The sequence below is a fragment of the Malus domestica genome, chromosome 13 (assembly GCF_042453785.1).
Source record: "Malus domestica chromosome 13, GDT2T_hap1".
In the NCBI taxonomy this organism is placed as follows: domain Eukaryota; kingdom Viridiplantae; phylum Streptophyta; class Magnoliopsida; order Rosales; family Rosaceae; genus Malus; species Malus domestica.
The window spans coordinates 32403762-32425334 of record NC_091673.1 but is presented as its reverse complement, the minus strand read 5'-3'; the positions used below and the strand labels follow the sequence as shown (position 1 = coordinate 32425334).

Sequence of the window (21573 nt, the reverse complement as noted above, 5' to 3'; positions counted from 1 at the left end):
ACACCTTGGATTCCTTGTTGCACTTCCTCGAGCCCAGAGCGCTTCATTTGTCATCAAAACCAGAGCCAAACGGCTTTATTTGTCATCAAAGCTTTGGATACCTGAAGTGCTTCTCATTTTCATTTTTTTTATTTTAGAAACGAACAGAACACATGCATTGCTTTCAGCCATTATTTCTCTCCACAATGAAAAAAACACATTCACTAAAAGAACACATTCATTTTCAAGGTTTCCTTCTCTCTCTCTAGAAAATCCCAAGAGACGCTCATTGCGCTCAACACTCGTAGCCCTTTCATTTCTATTTGTCCCGTAAATGGGAGTCAGCATCTGCACTGGAGCTCGGTCGTGAATCCTGAAATTCTAAAGGTAAAAAAAAGGTTCCTTGTAGTCATTTAGTTCCATTGAGCTTATTTTCATGGAAAAAAAAAACAGCATCTAATGCATGCATGCCTTTGTTTCTGCGAGAGTACTCAGATCCACAACAAAAGAGAGAGGCAACAATACACCAGATTTTTGTGAGTTAAAATGTGTGTAGACTGCTCATGGATATGCTATCTGCAAAGTAGAAACAGAAGCAAAGCGTCTTAGACCCACAGATCTGAGCATAAGAAAGGTAAAACTCCTGTTGTGAAATGTTGAGCTCTGTATGGCCAAGGATAGTTCAATGTCATTGCATAACCCAAATCTCTATCTCTCTGTGCCTGTAGGTGACTCGAATCGAGTGGAAATTCGAGAAAAAGAGTGCACAAGTTGTAAATGTAGTCGACAAAAGGGCAAAGCAAATCTCTAAGTCAACGCGACCGTGGATCGAAAAGGTATAAACACCCATCTCCGCTGGACCCATGTTGGATAAAGAAACTTTGTGTAAATGAGTAAAGCAGCATGCATGTATTATCTTCTCCCCATGATAAACGTATTGAAACCTGATCACCCCAAAACATATCTATGCCCATGTGGACTCGAAACGTGTTGAGGACAAAGAATCAATCAACCCCTAAACTGATACACCTGTTTCCACGAGAACTCATACACTTGATTGTTCTGTTGCAGGGAAAATACTCCAGATCAGCAAAGGCAACGTGATGACAAAACTATTAGCTTACACTGAAGAATGGCCGCTTAGCAAAATAGAGAGGTATAAAATCACATCCTTGCTTGTGTATGACATATAGGGTTGGTATTCATGTAGATCTGCTACTGGATACATGATTCCGTCTAAAATGATCTCTCTGTGCATTAAGTCTTGTTTGTCTTGTTTGGGGGCTGCATAGAAATCAGGTGTTGAAGTAAGAGATAAAATGTAGAAGAGACTATTGGTAAACGAAAATAAAACAAGTAAAAGCAAATAAATTTTTGTTATGTGATTTTTTTTGTTTGATTTTTTTAATTGTTATTTATTTATTGATGTATTGATTTATTGATTTTTTGTTTTTTGTTTTTTTTCTGTATTTTTAATTAACACGAAATGCAGCCTAGGAATTTAAATGCAGCTAGAAATTGAAAGTAATGAAAGAAAAATGAAACAAAGTAAAGAAAAAGTTAGAAAATTGGGTTACCTCCCAATAAACGCTTTATTTAAAGTCTGTAGCTAGACGTTGCAGAAATCTGGTGGTTAAGTCACTAGATCCCTCAAAGTTAATGACTTGCGTGCTGTATCATAGGGTGATTCCAAGTATGGTTTGAGCATGTGACCATTGACCTTGAATTCATGACTTGTGACCTCATTTTTTATCTCCACAGCCCCATGCGAATAAACTTTAGTGACCACATAGGGCCCTGTCCAACATGAGTTAAGTTTGCCTGGAAACAACTTTAATTGGGAATTGAAAAACAACACCTTTTGCCTTGTGTAAAATTCCCTGCGAAGAATTTTACTGTCATGAATTGCCTTAGTCTTGTCTGTGTAGATTTTTGAACTTTCATATGCATCATTACGAATCTCATAGAGCTCATTGAGCTCCAACTTACGCTTCTCCCCAGCTGAATCATATGCAAAATTTAGCTCTTTAATAGCCCAAAACGCCTTGTGCTCTAGTTCCATAGGTAAATGACATGCTTTCCTATACACAAGTCTAAATGGCGACATCCCAATTGGGGTTTTAAAAGCTGTCATGTAAGCCCACAGCGAGTCATTTAATTTTAAACTCCAATCCCTACGTGTAGAGCCAACTGTTTTCTCCAAAATCTGCTTTAATTCTCTGTTTGAAACTTCTACTTGACCAAATATTTGTGGATGATAGGGTGTAGCCACGCGATGAGTAATCCTATACTTTGCTAATAAAGCTTCAAACTGTTTATTAATAAAATGCTTCCCCCATCACTAAGAATCACATGTGGAATTCCAAAACGTGGAAATATAATCCCCTGGAGGAATTTCAGTGGTACTAATCCTTGACCGATTTAGAAACATAGTCCACATCAACTAAAATGTACTGATTCCCATGAGATGATGGGAATGGTCCCATGAAATCAATACCCCAAACATCAAATAACTTAACAATTATAATACTTTGCTGGGGCATCTCATTCCTTTTGGATTGGTTGCCGACTCTTTGACACTTGTCACAAGCTTTGCACCAATTATTTGCATCTTTAAATAATGTAGGCCAAAACAACCCACTTTACAGATTATTCTCTGCTGTCATTTTCTGTCCAAAATGTCCCCCACATGCATATTGATGAGAAAAACGTAAAACACTATCTTGTTCAACCTTAGGAATGCACCTGCGAATAATTTGGTCTGGACAATACTTATATAAGTATGGTTCATCCCAGAAATAATGTTTGACATCAGACAAAAACTTCTTTTTCTGCTGAAATGAAAAATCGGGATGCACAACACCCGTAGCCAAATAATCAACAATGTCAGCAAACCAAGGTGTATTAATTTGGGTAGCAAAGAACTGCTCATCTGGAAAACTCTCACTCAATGGTAGAGAATCTGCCTCCTTAGCTACTGGAATAATTAATCTGGATAAATGGTCATCTACCACATTTTTACTGCCCTTCTTGTCTTTAATCTCGAGGTCAAATTGTTGAAGTAAAAGAACCCAACGAATTAACCTAGGCTTTGCATCCTTCTTAGACAACAAGTATTTTAATGCAGCATGACCAGTATAAACAATTATCTTAGCCCCAACCAAATAAGACCGAAACTTCTCTAAGGCAAATACAACTGCCAACAATTCCTTCTCTGTGATAGCATAGTTAAGCTGTGTATCATTGAGTGTACGACTTGCATAATAAATGACATGGGGAAGTTTGTCTTTCCGCTGTCCTAAAACTGCCCCAACAGCATAATTTGAAGCATGACACATTAATTCAAATGGTAAACCCCAATCTGGTGCAGTAATGATGAGTGTCGAAGTTAGAAGTGATTTCAACTTGTTGAACGCTTCTAAGCAAGCCTCATCGAAATTAAATGGTGCATCTTTAGCCAATAAATTGCACAAAGGTCAGTTAATCTTGGAGAAATCCTTGATGAACCGACGATAAAATCTTGCATGTCCCAAAAATGATCTAACACCTTTTACTGATGTAGGGGGTGGCAACTTTGCAATCACATCAATTTTAGCTTTGTCAACTTCAATGCCTTTGCTAGAAATTGAATGACCCAAAACAATTCCCTGTTTCACCATAAAATGACACTTTTCCCAATTCAGCACTAAATTTGTTTCTTGACAAAGAACTAATGACAAATTATGTAGGCACTGATCAAATAAATCTCCAAACACAGAAAAATCATCCATAAAAACTTCCACAATTCTTCAACCAAGCCAAAAAAGATACTCATCATACAACGCTGAAAAGTGGCAGGTGCATTGCATAACCCAAATGGCATCCTCCAATAGGCAAATGTCCCAAATGGACATGTAAATGTTGTCTTCTCTTGATCCTCTAGTGCAATTAGGATCTGATTGTACCTAGAATAGCCATCCAAGAAACAATAAAAAGCCCTGCCAGCCAATCTTTCTAACATTTGGTCAGTAAACAGTAGAGGAAAATGATCTTTTCTTGTACCTGCATTTGGCTTCCTATAATCCACACACACACGCCAGCCTATAGTTAAGCACATAGGAATAAGCTCATTGTTGTCATTTTTAACTACTGTAATGCCAGTACGTTTAGGAACAACTTGCATAGGACTTACCCATTTACTGTCTGAAACAGGATAAATCATACCTGCATCAAGTAATTTCATAACCTCTGTTCTGACCACCTCTTTCATAATTGGGTTCAGGCGGCGTTAAGCATCAACTGTTGGCTTCATGTAGTCTTCTATTAAAATTATGTGCATACAAATTGCTGGGCTAATACCTTGATGTCGGCAATTGTCCATCCCAGTGCATCTTGATATTTCCTTAAAACACGAAGCAATTTATCTTCCTCTGTGGGAGTTAAATCAGCTGCAACTATAACTGGCAGCGTTTGTGCAGCTCTTAAATGTGCATATTTTAAATGTTCGGGTAAAGGCTTCAGCTCCAATTTTGGTGGCTGCTGTCTGGACGGCTTAAGAGGCTGTTTTGGCTCCCCTAAGCTCTCGTAAACATTTCTAAACCTTGGCAACTGTGTGGGCAGACTGTCCAATGCGTGAATGTACTCAAGAACACCTTCATCTTCGGAATCTGTCCCAATTTCCCCTTGTAAAACGTGCAACAACTGATCTATATTTGAACTGGCATAAAAACTATCTTGAACCATACTGTCTAACACATCAATGCATATACATTCTTGCTGTTCAGCAGGATGTTTTGCTGCCTCAAACAAATTAAATACCACAGATTGGTCTTGAACTCGTAAAGTTAGTGTTCTAGCTTCCACATCAATTAAAGTCCTAGTTGTTGCCATAAATGGCCTCCCTAAAATAATAGATGTTTGAAGGTCTTCATCCATGTCTAAAATCGCAAAACCGCCGGTAGATAAAGATTATCAACCTTAATAATAAGATCTTTAATAACACCTCTTGGATAAGTGATTGAACGGTCAGCTAGTTGAAGTATAATTTATGTAGGCTTTAAATCTCCTTGTCCCAATCGCTGGAAAATAGAAAAAGGCATCAAATTAATACTCGCACCCAAATCAATTAAAGCACTTTTAAAATCAGAATTTCCAATAGTACAAGAAATATTAAAGCTCCCTAGATCTTTTTTCTTAGGTGGTAGTTTCTGTAGCAAAACTGCACTGCACTGTTCTGTCAAAACAACTTTTTCCAGATCCGCAAGCTTTTTTTTGCTGCTGCAAACCTCTTTTAGAAATTTGGCATATGATGGAATTTTTTTTATTGCATCTAGTAATGAAATGTTGATTTGAACCTTGGATAATGTCTGCATAAAATCTTTGAGTTGCTGATCTCTTGCTTTAGGAATTACATGTTCAGGGTAAGGCAGTGGGGGATCATAAACATGCTGAGAAATCTATTTTGGGACTGTTTCTGTACTGTGGAGATTCTGTTTTTCTGCAAATTCGTCAAGTTCTGCTGCTGGTATTTCAGATTTTGCAGAAATTGGCACTGCAGGCAGATTTTGTTCAGTATAGTTTACACGATTGTCATAACTTTTTCCACACCGTAAAGTCCGAACAACATTGCAGTCTTCATGTCCTCTTGGATTAGGCATTGTTTGACTAGGAAATTTGCCTTTTTCTCTGTCTGAAATCTGTGTAGCTAGCTACCCAAATTGTTGCTCCAAACTTTTAATTGATGCTTCAACATTTTGAATTGTTTTATTGCTGCCTTCCATGAATGCTTGTGTTGTAGCTGCTAGTTTAGAAAGTTGATCTTCCAAGGATGGTTTTGGTGGCACAAAAGGTTTTTGTACATGCCGGAATGGTTTTGAATTATTCTGATTATCACCCTATTTGAAATTAGGATGATTGTAATGAGTTGCTTATGCATCATTCCTAGGCCTTTGATAACTATTCATCATATTAACATGTTGCTCCATAAGCTTTGGGTAAGATTCTTCATGTGGACAGCCCAATATGTTGTGTGTAGCCATGCTACAGATAGTGCAAACTGTTGCTGCAGGTGGTTGCTGAAGGAAATTTTGTGAAAAACATGTTCATTGAGCAATATCTATGGCATGCAATTAACAATTAAAGGCGGAATCATGCTTGTATGCACTCAAAAACAAAACATTACCATGAAATTCAAAGCCTAGTAGTTATGTGAACCAAGAGTCAACTCAAGGACAAAGTGAGTTGAGAGATTTTATACCTTTGTTGATTCCTCTTTGCATAAGCTAATCATCCAAGGAGAGGGCCTTCATTCCTTGCTTCTTAGCTCCATGGATTTCTTGGATGAGGATGGTTGAAAGGATTCTCCAAGTTCCCAAATTTGAGAACCTCTAAGTCTCCACACCAAGGTAGGACTTGAAGAAGAGATGAGTGACCTAGATGAAGTAAGATTGCTAGCTAAAATCCTCTAGGGTGGCCGGCCTGTTAGAGAGAAAAGGGAGCTTGTGTTCTCATCTTTTCTCTAAAAAAAAAAAAACATAACCCTAAGGATGAAATGGCTATAAAGTTGCCTTTATACCACCTCACAATGGAGTGGCAAACTTGCAATTAAGCCAAGTTCACTACCCCTGTTTATATGGCCGGCCATTAAGGGTTCATTGGGCTTTCAAGCCCTTTGTGGTTTCAAGTTGTCATACAACTTGAGTTAATGGGCTTGACATTCAAATCCCATTGGGCCTTGCGGCCCAAAACTAACCCGAGGTCTATAACGAACATATTCGTTTGATTAATTAACATATTAATTAATCCTAGCCATAAATAATTGAACCATTTAATTATCCTTACTCATCTCTATTGCTTCTTCAATCTCTATCTTACACGGTGTACGATCCATTAGGTTCCTTTTACCGAGGCAGTGGACGATTAGAACTCTTTCAAATCGATTGTGAATTGAAACTTACTTTCAATTCTCCCCTTAGTGATTATACACGTTTAGGGCTTCCACAAACCATAAGTGACACCTAACAATATGTCATGGTTACCCAAGCTAATCAGAAGAGGTGGAGAACCTATTCAGTTTAGGATTACAATACAATACGGTATTTCTCTAATACAATACTCTTGACCACATTGTTTGGTTTGATAGTTTATTCATGTCTACTATCAAATGTGATTCATTTACTTATATGATTACCTTGAATGTGATTTGGAATGACTTCATAAATCTCATTCATCCTCTGGCCAGAGATTCTTAATCATATCATAGAGTATTCTCCCTCAAACAGTTTGAAGGTTAGAGATCCCTTGTTGCGCATTCACTTGCCTCCATGGCTAAGTGGCTTAACCCCAACTATGTCGTGGACAACCTCAGATGGAGTGACTTTGACATAGTCAAAGATCAAGGACCTAACCACAAGACAACTATGATGCCTCAGGTCAAAGGACTACTTTGCATTATCCCAACCATGAGTTCTCATGAAACATGAGTATGAGAACTCCTTGTTGATCGCGTTTAGTGAACTCATTCTCTATTGAGCACCTACGTACTTGTCTTGGTGTCAGTCACACCAATGACTCGAAACCAGTCACTCTCCCTAAGAGAAGACATAACACGTACTGATCTTAACGGACTGTCAATGCCTAATTGGCAATCCTATGATCAGGAACGTTTAGGATATGTATACGAAAAAGAATGGTCTCATGAATTTAACTTCTTTAGATCGCACTCTCCCAATTACATATTCATTGGAATTATCGTTTAAGTGTATAACATTTATATGAGACGGCTTCAAACAATATTCTTTGCCCCTTAAATTAAACTATATTAGTTTAATATGTGAAATGTCTGTAAAGTATCACCATATGATTGGTTTTAGGGCACATTTCCAACAATCTCCCACTTGCACTAGAGCCAATCAGCTTGGTTATCAATGATGATATCTCTTCTGTAGTCATTTCAAAAATGGCTGAGTAGTAGGCCTAGACAATGGATATCTATATGTTACCTATAGAAGCAACCTTGAGAATAACGATGTCACCATTATACATGATTCTTAATCATGTGGTTTAGTCTGTCATTTGAGTTCGGATCATGATGAGACCTTGATTCCCTAGGTTGAGCTATCGCCCCATTAGTGTTGTAATGTCGGTACACTAGAGACACTTTCTGGTTGGAACCGAATAGAGAGTTCATGAATGAACTTTCTCATCCAAACAACATTGTTGTAAGCTTCTATATGGCAATATATTTTGCATTCACACTAAAGTCATTACTTTTAATGTTTCCATCCAAATATCTCTTTAGTCATAATAAAGAGATATCTGATTATCTTTTCATTCATAATGAAGAAACATCTAACGATGGATTAGATTCATAATCTAATACATTTACGCTTCCATTACGTTACTCTAATTCTTCCTCATTCTTGAGGAATCCATCCTTTATTATTTCTCAAATACTTAAGGATTCACTTGATAGTTGCCATGGTTCTAATCTTGGGCTTGCATTGATATCGTCTTGTACCGATCTTGGTACAACTCATATCAATGTTTTTCATACAATATGAAATACATAAATCACCTTTCTGCATATACATAATGGATTTTATTTACACATTATTTCTTTGGGAGTCAAAGGGTACGTTCCCTTCGAGAAGACCTACCTCCTAGTCTCACTAGAGTTGTTCTTCTGATTGAAGTTTATCATCATATGAAAACTTCCTAGCATCTTTTTGTCTATCATTAGGGCTTGATATAATCCAATTATATCTTGAAATCTATCATTATAGATTTCCATCCCATGTTTATAGACTATGTCTCCCATATACGTTCTATCGTTACAGAATGTTTAAAGTCATAACTTTAACGAAGAAGTATTCATTTCATTTCCAGAATTAATATATCATATGTGTATATATTCAAATTTAGGAACATGATTAACTCCCACTAATCTTTTGTAAACCTAGTAAACAAAAGATTCATTTACATCTTTATGAGAAATCAAACGATTTGATCTTTCTCTCATAAGACGCTTATAGCTCCCACTAGCTTGCTAAGATTCATGATGGATGGATCTCTACAACTTACATGTCTTGTGATTCATAGTTTTAGACATATATTATCAAGACTATCTTAATAATGGTTTCGAAAACCCATATTATGTCCAAACATTGAATCACCATTTAGTTGTAGCTACCAATCTTTGAATTAATTGAAACCAAGACTACGTCAAAGATGGTTTCTTCCAAGTCAACCAATCTCTTTGATTGTAGTCATCTTAAGCTACCAATTAGCTATTAAAGGTTTCACTATTTCGGGTCAAATGGTACTTTACCATTTCCTTGAGTATATGTCGTATGTACACTCAATGTAGTCATAAGGATTTTCATTCTTATTGCTTTCGAATTAAGAGGTGTAACTCTATGATATAGTCATAAAGTTCAAACCATTCAACTGAGACGGTTTATAAATCCTTCTTGACTACCTTGGAGTTGTGGTGTAGGAACTAGGTTGTTATATTTGTTGATTATCTTGTCTCTCAAAGAACCCATTCTTTGAGTTCTATCTCTCGTTCATTTGCGCTTAGGCAAATCATATTGTAGGATTACAATGAACTACCCAACAAAACAACATTTGTTAGTTGGTTTATAGAAGTGATATTCAAAGGTTAATTTAAGGATATCCACAAGATAATTCTCAAACAAATATTGCTTATTAGCACACAACCCCAAATCTTAACACGATTAAGACTTATCTTTCTTTCCAACTACATCCTATGGAGTCATGAAAATTTTGGAAGATCTTCTAATTGACAATCATATTGTCTTAGAAGTGTATATCTTATATATGGGTAATTGATAACATCCAACGAACTAAATCTTAGTTGAGTTCGTTCTTCTCTTAATGGAGAAATCCATTATCTTATGATGCTTATTTCCTTGATATCTTTCAAGGAAACTGTTCTAAAGTGTTACCTTTCCTTGGATCAAATCTAAGGAGGTAAATACTTTAGACATCTTACTCATCAACTTACATTTCTTGAATTCTTTGAAACCTTTTGCAAAGTATTCGGACTTGTGTTTATTCAAAATAAATGATAGTCCAACCGAGAGCGATCTTCGGTGAATGTCATACAACATGAGTAGTATTATGTTGTGGACAAGTGCCACTAACATCTAAGTGAATTAACCTCAACAACTTTGTGATTCTTTCTTCCTTTCCAAAAGAATAAAGATTCAAACATTTTGCCTCTATACAATTTTAACAAGAAGGCATTGGATCCGGATCTAACGATCCAAAGCATCCATCTATGACCAACTCGTAATTTATGTTTTAGAGGTATCACAACTCAGTTGGGATTAGTCACTACCTTGCAACCTTTTGGGTTTTAAGCATCGTTATATTCTAAACAGTTAACACTACCATATCATCTCTACTATAGAGATAATCAATTAGATTACAATAATCTAATCATTCATTAATAAAGAACAATGTTTTGTCAAACAAAACATTCATCCATCTCTCATAGTGACGGAAACATTCATCCATATCATCTCTACTATAGAGAAAATCAATTAGATTACAATAATCTAATCATTCATTTTGTTCTCATCTTTTCTCCAAAAGAAACCCTAATGAAGAAAAGGCTATAGAGTCACATTTATACCTACCTTCATTGGAGTGGGAAACTTGTAATAAGTCCAAAACCCACTCCTTTATCAATATGGCCTGCCATAGGGTTTTATTGGGCTGTTTGGGCCTTTGTGAATTATTAGTCATTAAGTTGTCATACAACTTAAGTCAATGGGCTTGACGTTCGAAGCCCATTGGGCCTTGAGGCCCAAAACTAACCCGAGGTCTTTAACGAACTTTATTCGTTTGATTAATTAACATATTAATTAATCCTTGCCATAAATAATGAAACCATTTAATTATCCTTACTCATCTCCGTTGTTTCTTCAATCTCTACCTTACACGGTGTACGATCCATTAGGTTCATTTTAGCAAGGCAGTGGGCGATTAGAACTCTTTCAAATCGATTGTGAATTGAAACTTACTTTCAATTCTCCCTTTAGTGGTTATACACGTTTAGGGCTTCCACAAACCATGAGTGACACCTAGCTGTATGTCATGGTTACCCAAGCTAATCAGAAGAGGTGGAGAACCTATTCAGTTTAGGATTACAATGCAATACGGTCTTTCTCTAATACAATACTCTTAACCACATTGTTTGGTTTGATAGTTTATTCATGTCTACTATCCAATGTGATTCACTTACTTATATGATTACCTTGAATGTGATTTGGAACAATTTCCTAAATCTCATTCATACTCTGGCCAGAGCTTCTTAATCATATTATAGAGTATTCTCCCTCAAACGGTTTAAAGGTTAGAAATCCCTTGTTGCACATTCACTTGCCTCCATGCCTAAGTGGCTTAACCCCAACTATGCCGTTGACACTTTCTGACGGAGTGACTTTGACATAGTCAAAGATCAAGGACCTAACCATAAGACAACTATGATGCCTCAGGTCAAATGACTACTTTGCATTATCCCAACCATGAGTTCTCATGTGACATGAGTATGAGAACTCCTTGTTGATCGTGTTCAGTGGACTCATTCTCTATTGAGCACCTACATACTTGTCTTGGTGTCAGTCACACCAATGACTCGAGACCAGTCACTCTCCCTAAGAGAAGACATAGCACGTACGGATCTTAACGGACTATCAATGCCCAATTGGCAATCCTATAATCAGGAACGTTTAGGATATGTATACGAAAGAGAATGGTCGCATGAATTTAACTTCTTTAGATCACATTCTCCCAATTACATATTCCTTCGACTTATTGTTTAAGCGTATAACATTTATATGAGACGGCTTCAAACAATAATCTTTGCCCTTTATATTAAACTATATTAGTTTAACATGTGAAACATCCGTAAAGTATCATCATATGATTGGTTTTAGGGCACATTTCCAACAATCTCCCACCTGCGCTAGAGCCAATTAGCTTGGTCATCAGTGATGATACCTCTTCTATAGTCATTTCAAAAATGGTTGAGTAGTAGGACTGGACAATGGATATCTATATGTTATCCATAGAAGCAACCTTGATAATAATGACGTCTCCATTATACATGATTCTTAATGATGTGGTTTAGTCTGTCATTTGAGTTTGGATCATGATAAGACCTTGATTCCTTGGCTTGAGCTATCGCCCTATTAGTGTCATAGTGTCGGTACACTGGAGACACTTTCTGGTTGGAACTGAATAGAAATTCATAAATGAACTTTCCCATCCAAACAACATCGTTGTAAGCTTCTATATGGCAATATATTTTGCATTCACAATGGAACACACTAAAGTCATTACTTTTAATGTTTCCATCCAAATATCTCTTTAGTCATAATAAAAAGATATATGATAATCTCTTCGTTCATAATGAAGCAACATCCAATGATGGATTAGATTCATAATCTAATGCATTTACGCTTCCATTATGTTACTCTAATTCTTCCTCATTCTTTGAGGAATATATACCCTTAGTATTTCTTAAATACTTAAGGACTCACTTGATAGTTGCCATGGTTCTGATCCTGGGCATGCATTGATATTGTCTTGTACCGTTCTAGGTACAACTCATATCAATGTTTTGCATACATTATGAAATACGTAAATCACCTTTCTGCGTATGCATAAAGGATTCTATTTATGCATTATGTTTCTTTAGGAGTCAAAAGGGTATGTTCCCTTTGAGAAGAGCAACTTCCTAGTCTCACTAGAGTTGTCCTTCTGATTAAAGTTTATCATCATATGAGAAACTTTCTAGCATCTTTTGTCTATCATTAGGGCTTGATATAATCCAATTATATCCTGAAATCTATCATTATAGATTTCCATCCCATGTTTATAGACTATGTCTCCCATATACATTCTATCGTTATAGAATGTTTAAAGTCATAACTTTAACGAAGAAGTATTCTTTTCATTTTGCAAAATTAATATATCATATATGTACATATATATATATATATATATATATTCAAATTTAGGAACATGATTAACTCCCACTAATCTTTTGTAAATCTAGTAAACAAAAGATTCATTTACATATTTATGAGAAATCAAACTATTTGATCCTTCTCTCATAAGATGCTTACAGCTCCCACTTGCTTGCTAAGATTCATGATGGATGGATCTCTACAACTTACATGTCTTGTGATTCATAGTTTCAGACATATATTATCAAGACTATCTTAATAATGGTTTCGGAAACCCATATTATGTCCAAACATTGAATCACCATTTAGTTGTAGCTACCAATCTTCGAATTAATTGAAACCAAGACTATGTCGAAGATGGTTTCTTCCAAGTCAACCATTCTCTTTGATTGTAGTCACCTTAAGCTACCAATTAGCTATAAAGGTTTCATTATTTCGGGTCAAATGGTACTTTGCCATTTCCTTGAGTATATGTCGTATATACACTCAATGTAGTCTTAAGGATTTTCATTCTTATTCCTTTCGAATTAAGAGGTGTAACTCTATGACATAGTCATAAAGTTCAAACCATTCAACTGAGACAGTTTAAAAATCCTTCTCGAATACCTTGGAGCTTGTGGTGTAGGAACTAGGTTGTTATATTTGTTGATTATCATCTTGTGTCTCAAAGAACCCATTCTTTGAGTTCTATCTCTCGTTCATTTGCGCCTAGGCAAATCATATTGCAGGATTACAATGACCTACCCAACAAAACAACATTTGTTAGTTGGTTTATAGAAGTGATATCCAAAGGTTAATTTAAGGATATCCACAAGATAAGTCTCAAACAAATATTGCTTATTAGCACACAACCCCAAATCTTAACAAGATTAAGACTTATCTTTTTTTCCAACTACATCCTATGGAGTCATGAAAATTTTGGAAGATCTTCTAATTGACAATCATATTGTCTTAGAAGTATATATCCTAAATATGGGTAATTGATAACATCCAACAAACTAAATCTTATTCAAATTCGTTCTTCTCCTAATGGAGAAATGCATTACCTTATGATGCTTCTTTCCTTGATATCTTTCAAGGAAACTGTTCTAAAGTGTTTCCTTTCCTTGGATCAAATCTAAGGAGATAAATACTTTACACGTCTTACTCATCAACTTACGTTCTTGAATTCTTTGAAACCCTTTAAAAAGTATTCGGACTTGTGTTTATTCAAAATAAACGATAGTCCAACCGAGAGCGATCTTCAGTGAATGTCATACAACATGAGTAGTATTATGTTGTGGACAAGTGCCACTAACATCTAAGTGAATTAACCTCAACAACTTTGTGATTCTTTCTTCCTTTCCAAAAGAATAAAGATTCAAACATTTTGCCTCTATACAATTTTAACAAGAAGGCATTGGATCCGGATCTAATGATCCAAAGCATCCATCTATGACCAACTCATAATTTATGTTTTAGAGGTATCACAACTCAGTTGGGATTAGTCACTACCTTCCAACCTTTTGGGTTTTAAGCATCGTTATATTCTAAACAGTTAACACTACCATATCATCTCTACTATAGAGATAATCAATTAGATTACAATAATCTAATCATTCATTAATAAAGAACAATGTTTTGTCAAACAAAACATTTATCCATTTCTCATACGGAATTAAGTTCTTTTATTCAATTGGAAAGTAAAGGCAATCTTTGTTTTTCCATTTTGTTTGGTAGTTCATATGAGGAAGTAAGTACTACCTGCTTTCGCAGAGATCTACATTTGATTCACGTTCTGAATGTGAAGTACTTTTTCTTCTCTCATTTATCTTCTACTTCTTATTAGCCACACTTTTACAACGATTGTAAAACATAGTTACTAATACGGAATCAAGCATTCAAGTAGAAGAACCAACTATTTTGAACTATTCAAGAACAATTTACAACACCTTCGAAATGTGTGTTCTTGACACTTGCAAGACATTTCTTGCAAATACCCCTTCCAATGTCCATCCTTTCATAAAGAAAGTTTGTTCCCTTGGAGTTATTTTGCCTTCTTCATTTGACTTCTCCTTTGACTACAATCGTCATGGTCCCTAAACTCCCATTATCTCTCTTGAAACATATTTCAATTGTCTTATATACATCAAACAATTTGGAGAGCGTGTGGTTATTGTTCACTATATAGTTTACAATAAAGTTAGTGAACCATTTGGATAGGGACAGGAAAGTGAAGTCCTTCCCTAGTTTCCATCTCTAGAAGTGGTTTAACACTTCGACACTCAATGATTCAAAATCATCATAAGTCCATGTTGATGGACTATTTTTGTCAACCAACCATTATGTTCTAAACACAATTACAAACTTTCAAGAGTTGTTCAAGGCAACTCTCATTTCTTCATGCAACAATTTGTAAGTGAAGAATCATGGCACATAAAGTGTCCATGCCCTTGTGCTTACTTCTCAAGTTCCTTGTTCATGTAACAAAGAAACGAGCACTAATGTTTGCGTTAACTAAGGGTTGTTCAAAGCAACTGTTACTTCTTCATACAACAATTTGTAATTGAAGAATTATGACATTAAAAGTGTTCTCCTCTTTATGATAGACTTATCTAACATGTTCTTCCAATGATACATTATCAATAGGAAGATTGTGAGGATGAGACTATTTAGGTACATATACAAGCCATTAAAGACAATCTATGGGATTGTAGTAATAAGTCCAAAAACTAAAGCTTTCGGCTTTTTCTTTGTCAAGTTTTGGATAGCGTTTGCAAATATATTGGTAAATAAATACATAACGAATATAAATTGATTGATTTTAAGCCATTTGATCCGGGTCTTTAAATCAAATAGCACCACCCACTATTTTTGGCAAATTCCATATCCCTCATCGGAATTCGAGAGTTTTAGAGGAAACTCTTAGTAGGGTATGGGAGACTCATCATTACCAAGCCCACCTCACAATGATATGATGTTGGCTAGCATCAATAATAATGAGACAGTACGCTTACACATTTGCATCTCTTGCAAGTACCCATCTTATTTGGCCTTTAGAGAATGAAGCCTCACAATGATATGATGTTGGCTCCATTGCACTTAGTTAAGTCATTCCCACCATGCAAGTTCGAGTAGGGGTTCAAGAACAACCTCACAATGATATGATGTTGATCATTCTCGTTGCCTACCTTCACAACATCATGTATGCATATAGAACTCCTCCTGAGTGTACGCATGCACTTTGTACTCCCCCATGATAAGGTGAAGTCGGTGTACGAGTCATAAACGATCAGAGCCTACCACGGTGGAAGTCCACGAAATAGGGTTCAAAGCACTCTCACGCTTATCAACTTAATAATGGTTTGGTTGAGGGTTTTAGGTCTCATCACATATAAGCATGCATTTTAATCTTATTAAAACAATTTGGTCCTATTACAACTTTTAGTCCATGTGATTGATTTAGTTGTATATGATATTCCCACTATGCTTGTAAAACGGTTTTTAAAGCAAGAGTATATGGTACTACTAACATAAGGTTTGCATTCATTGATGGACTATATAGTTGCCTTAGGGCCTTAGGATGACTATGGACCTTTGATTAGATCCAACATGAGCCTAGTGTTGGATCTCGGTCTAGGGATGGTGATTGATTTTAGTTACGCGTTTAATCATATTAAGGATTGTTTTTCCTATTGGGCGTTGGACCCAACTACTCCAATTTCATGGATATCAAATAAAACAAGAAAGGAGTACTTCAAAGTAAAGAAGAGCTTATGCTCTGTTACAACATTTGATCAAAACAAATTACTTTAAAGAAGAGCTTATGCTCTTTTACAACACTTGATCATATCAAATTACAACCAAAATCTAATCTACACATTCCCATGGTTCAAACAAATTTGAGACGGCCTTTCACATAGCTCAATTATCGTAGGCTTAGGTTCATAATCACCCTTTCTTTAATTAATTAACGCTTTAACTAATTAAACTTGAATGCAACATTTTCATTTGGTTTTTGTATCCGTAGAATTGATTTAAATGGAGCTAAAATGAAATGAAAATCCAATTCTCATTTAAAGATACAAAACTATTTTGTTCTCAACTAATGTGGGCCGAAAAGCAATAACCTCAACCATTGGGCTATATTGCAAAACATAAACTTTTGAGGTCCCTTTGTAAAAACACAAAAGTCCACTATTTCATGTAATTACAACTAGAACCCAAAAATTTCAACAAATTCAAAAACTTCATTAAAGGAGCAAAACAAGTTGTCCTTTAGTGATTTTGGGTCTGTACGTAAAAAAGTAAATTTTCGGGTCAAAGTACAAATACACAAAAGTATCAAAACTTTATGTAATTGCATAAAAGCCCCAAAAGTACCCTACTTTAGGGGTGGCCGGTTTTGGTGAGAGTTTTGTCATAAAACTTTTGAAATTTTTTCAACAAAGTGAAAGGTGATGGGTTGGTTTGAAAAAGTAGGTATGGATGTGTAAGAGAAGTACCAATCATGTACAAAAACATCAAACACATTTTCAACTTTCAATCACTCTTTCAAAAAAAAAAAAAAATCTTGTGATTGAAAAGTTACACCATCCATAATTAAAACAAAGACTTTATGTAATCAACCAAAACTTTGAATCAAAATTCCCAACCTTTTTGTTCTTGCCAAGAACGTAACAAGAACAATGAAGAACATCCATGAAAACTCATAAAAGCTACATGAACATTTTTCACCCAAAGACACCCCAAAAACTCTCAAACTAAAGGGAAATAACATATTACCATACTAGGGTACTTAGGGGTTCCTAATGTCACTTTAAAACACTTTTAACAAGACAAACATGAACCCAAAAATCCACCCTTTGGATTTGGCCGAATTTCCCCAAAAACATGGCACCAAATTTTAGCTCCAAAATTCATGCTCATATGAACTACATCTACAACATTTGAGATGGCAAATTTTCTAACAAAATTTACATTCAAAGAAGCAAGAATAAAGCTTGTAACAATTACAACATTCAAATCATAAACTATGAAAATACAAAACCCAAAAGGATTCACCAACTACTAGACCTAGGCTCTTGATACCACTTGAAGGAAATTTTGTGAAAAACATGTTCATTTGAGCAACATCTATGGCATGCAATTAACAATTAAAGGCGGAATCATGCTTGTATGCACTCAAAAACAAAACATTACCCATGAAATTCAAAGCCTAGTAGAAGGGTGAACCAAGACTTAACTCAAGAACAAAGTGAGTTGATAAATCTTATACCTTAGTTGATTCCTCTTTGCATAAGCAAAGGCTAATCACCCAAGGAGAGGGCCTTCATTCCTTGCTTCTTAGCTGCATGGATTTCTTGGATGAGGATGGTTGAAAGGATTCTCCAAGTTCCCAAAGTTGAGAACCTCTAAGTCTCCACACCAAGGTAGGACTTGAAGAAGAGATGAGTGACCTAGAGGAAGCAAGATTGCTAGCTAAAATTCTCTAGGGTGGCCTGCCTCTTAGAGAGAAAAGGGAGCTTGTGTTCTCATTTTTTCTCAAAAAAAAAAAAAACCCTAAGGATGAAATGGCTGTAAAGTTGTCTTTATACCACCTCACAATGGAGTGGGAACTTGCAATTAAGCCAAGTTCACTACCCCTCTATATGGCCGGCCATTAAGGTTCATTGGGCTTTCAAGCCCTTTGTGGTTTCAAGTTGTCATACAACTTGAGTTAATGGGCTTGACATTCAAATCTCATTGGGCCTTGCGGCCCAAAACTAACCCGAGGTCTATAACGAAGTTATTCGTTTGATTAATTAACATTCAAACCATGAGTGACACCTAGCAGTATGTCATGGTTACCCAAGCTAATCAGAAAAGGTGGAGAACCTAATGAGAACTCCTTATTGATCGCGTTCATTGAACTCTATTGAGAACCTATTACTTGTCCTGGTGTCAGTCACACCAATGACTCGAGACCAGTCACTCTCCCTAAGAGAAGACATAACACGTACTGATCTTAACGGACTGTCAATGCCCAATTGGCAATCCTATGACCAGGAACGTTTAGTATATGTATACAAAAAAGAATGGTCTCATGAATCTAACTTCTTTAGATTGCATTCTCCCAATTACATATTCCTTGGACTTATCGTTTAAGCATATAACATTTTTTTGAGACGGCATCAAACAATAATCTTTGCCCTTTAAATTAAACTATATTAGTTTAACATGTGAAATGTCCGGAAAGTATCATCATATGATTGGTTTTAGGGCACATTTCCAACAGCTACTGCTGTGTAGAATTTGCTATCTGTTGTAGAATAATATCAAACTTGGCATCAATTTTCTTCTCCATTTTTTCCATTTGTGCAGACATATTAGGAGAACCTGTTGAGAACTCAGAAATGCCCCTTTTATGTGAATGTTCTGCTGCCCACTGTTGAGATTCTGTAGCCATCGTATCAAATAATTCAAACGCCTCTCTTGTAGATTTATTTGACAATGAACCCCCAACTGATGCATTAACGTGGCTTTTAGATGTAGGATTAAGCCCATCAAAGAAAATATTCATTTGTGTATCTGGATCAATATTAACATGTGGAGATTTTATATACATCTCTGTATATCTCTCCCATGCTTCATGAAATTCTTCGTTTGGCTTTTGAGAGAATGTCATAATCTCCCGCTTGTAATTTAATGTCTTGGATGCCGGATAATATTTGTTCAGGAATCTTGTATGCAATTGTTGCCAAGTAGTAATACTATTAACTGGTAGAGTGAATAACCAAGTTTCAGCCTTATCCTTCAAAGGAAAAGGAAAAAGACGTAACTTAATAGCCTCAGCAGAAAAACCCCTGATCAAAATATTTTTACAACCCATGATGAAATTTGCAACATGTAAATTCGCATCCTCGTTAGGTAGCCCATGGATAGTAGGTAAAATTTCAAGCATATGGTGCTTGATCTCAAATGAATCGCCATCTTCTTGGGCAGGATACACAATACAATTAGGAACATCATTGGCTTAGGCAGCCAATGACTTTCTGAGTGGCCTGCCTGCTGCAGGCAATTGCAACGCCATTGTGATTTTACTGTCTACAAAACCAGCAAACAATTCCTGCAGGAACGTGCCTTGCAGTTCACAGTCCCAAACCAAATTATTTTCTCTCCTCTGTCTATGCAGTGTGCGCTTACAGAATCTGCAATAACACAAAAGCGTTAAAAGAATTTGAATTTTTTTTTCCTTTTTTTTTTGATGAAAAATAAAAAAATAATCAAAAAAGGTTTAAAAAAAAATTATCCAAAATAGTCTCCGGCAGCGGTGCCAATTTCTTGATAGGATTTTTAACGTCTATGCAAATAGGGTCAAAATCACATGAAATACTTGCAAGAATACAAGGATGTTCTAGTATAGATGCTCATGCAAGGTCGTTTTCCTCAAGGACTATTTGGATAATTTATGTAGAAACAATTCCTAATTAAATACTTAGAATTAAAACTTGAGAAAAGAGTTTGAGAGTGGGTAATATTAAAAACGAATTTTAAACAAAAACTAAAATAATCGAAGAAAAGAGTTTTAAATACCAATTTATAAAGGCACTAGGGTACAATCATTACCTAGAAAATTCTATGTATTTTTACCAATTACTTATGATTTACACATGCCACTTCAAAGGTTAGGTTTTCCTAATGTATATTCTCCTCATGATATTCAAGCAAGAACGTATATCTAACATGCAATCCATCTGTGATATTCAGATCCAATATGAACATGAAAGACTCATTAATTTTTGGAAAACCTTTTGAAGAACCATGCAAACCCTAAGAACGTGATGTTCGCCTTAGATGAAATTACAATTATCAATCACAAGAAGCAATACTCAATCCTCCGGTGATATTCCAACCGAATTGCATCCAATTACTTGTCTAAACATCCTAATGGGGGCCAATCATCAAGATAATTAGAATGTTTAAAACAATGATCAATAATTCAAAGTGTGCATGCAATCAATCATAAGCAATTAAATAAAAATTACATATTCATGCTAAGGCTCAAGGTTTCGCCCTAGCAAGAAGGAATTAGTTATGCATATTCATAATTGAAATCATAGAAAATATTATTAAAAATAAACGGAATGAAAGCACCTTAAAGTAGAAAATCTCCAAGAACCCTAACCAAGTTCTTTGTCTCTGAAGTTGAATAATAATAAGCGTCGAGAAAAACTGTAGACGGCAAAAGCAATATATTTGCTCAGCCCTTACAAACCCTAAGACCTATGTTTCTTATTCCAACTAGGAAACTAAGAAAAATAATAAAAATATCTTAGCAAATAAAAGCCTAATTAAACTAGGAGAATCTGCCAAGTACTTGTCCAGCCACGTTTTAGCCTCAGATCTCCTCCAAATCTGGCCCAAGATAGGTCGGTTTAAAGATAAGGACGTTCTGAAGACATCTTCAGAATGCCACGAAACCATCCGAGGTTATCTTGGGCTCCAAAAACGCAATTTAAGCCCAGAAACGTCATTTTCCAGCACCGCGCATCACTCCTTTATTTTATCACCAGAAAATAACCGCTTGATGGAAAAATCCTAATTTTTGATACGATCAAGCTAAGTGACTCACGAACGTCTTCCAACTATAATT

At 35.8% G+C, this 21573-nt stretch overlaps 1 long non-coding RNA gene across 1 annotated transcript; it reads left to right on the top strand.

Annotated features, from left to right (window-relative positions):
* Positions 1 to 225: 225 nt before the first annotated feature.
* Positions 226 to 19575, top strand: LOC139190473 (uncharacterized). The gene is made up of 5 exons (XR_011574706.1): positions 226 to 366; positions 475 to 613; positions 708 to 815; positions 1051 to 1135; positions 19302 to 19575. It is a non-coding gene; the product is annotated as an uncharacterized lncRNA (long non-coding RNA).
* The last annotated feature ends 1998 nt before the right edge of the window (positions 19576 to 21573 follow it).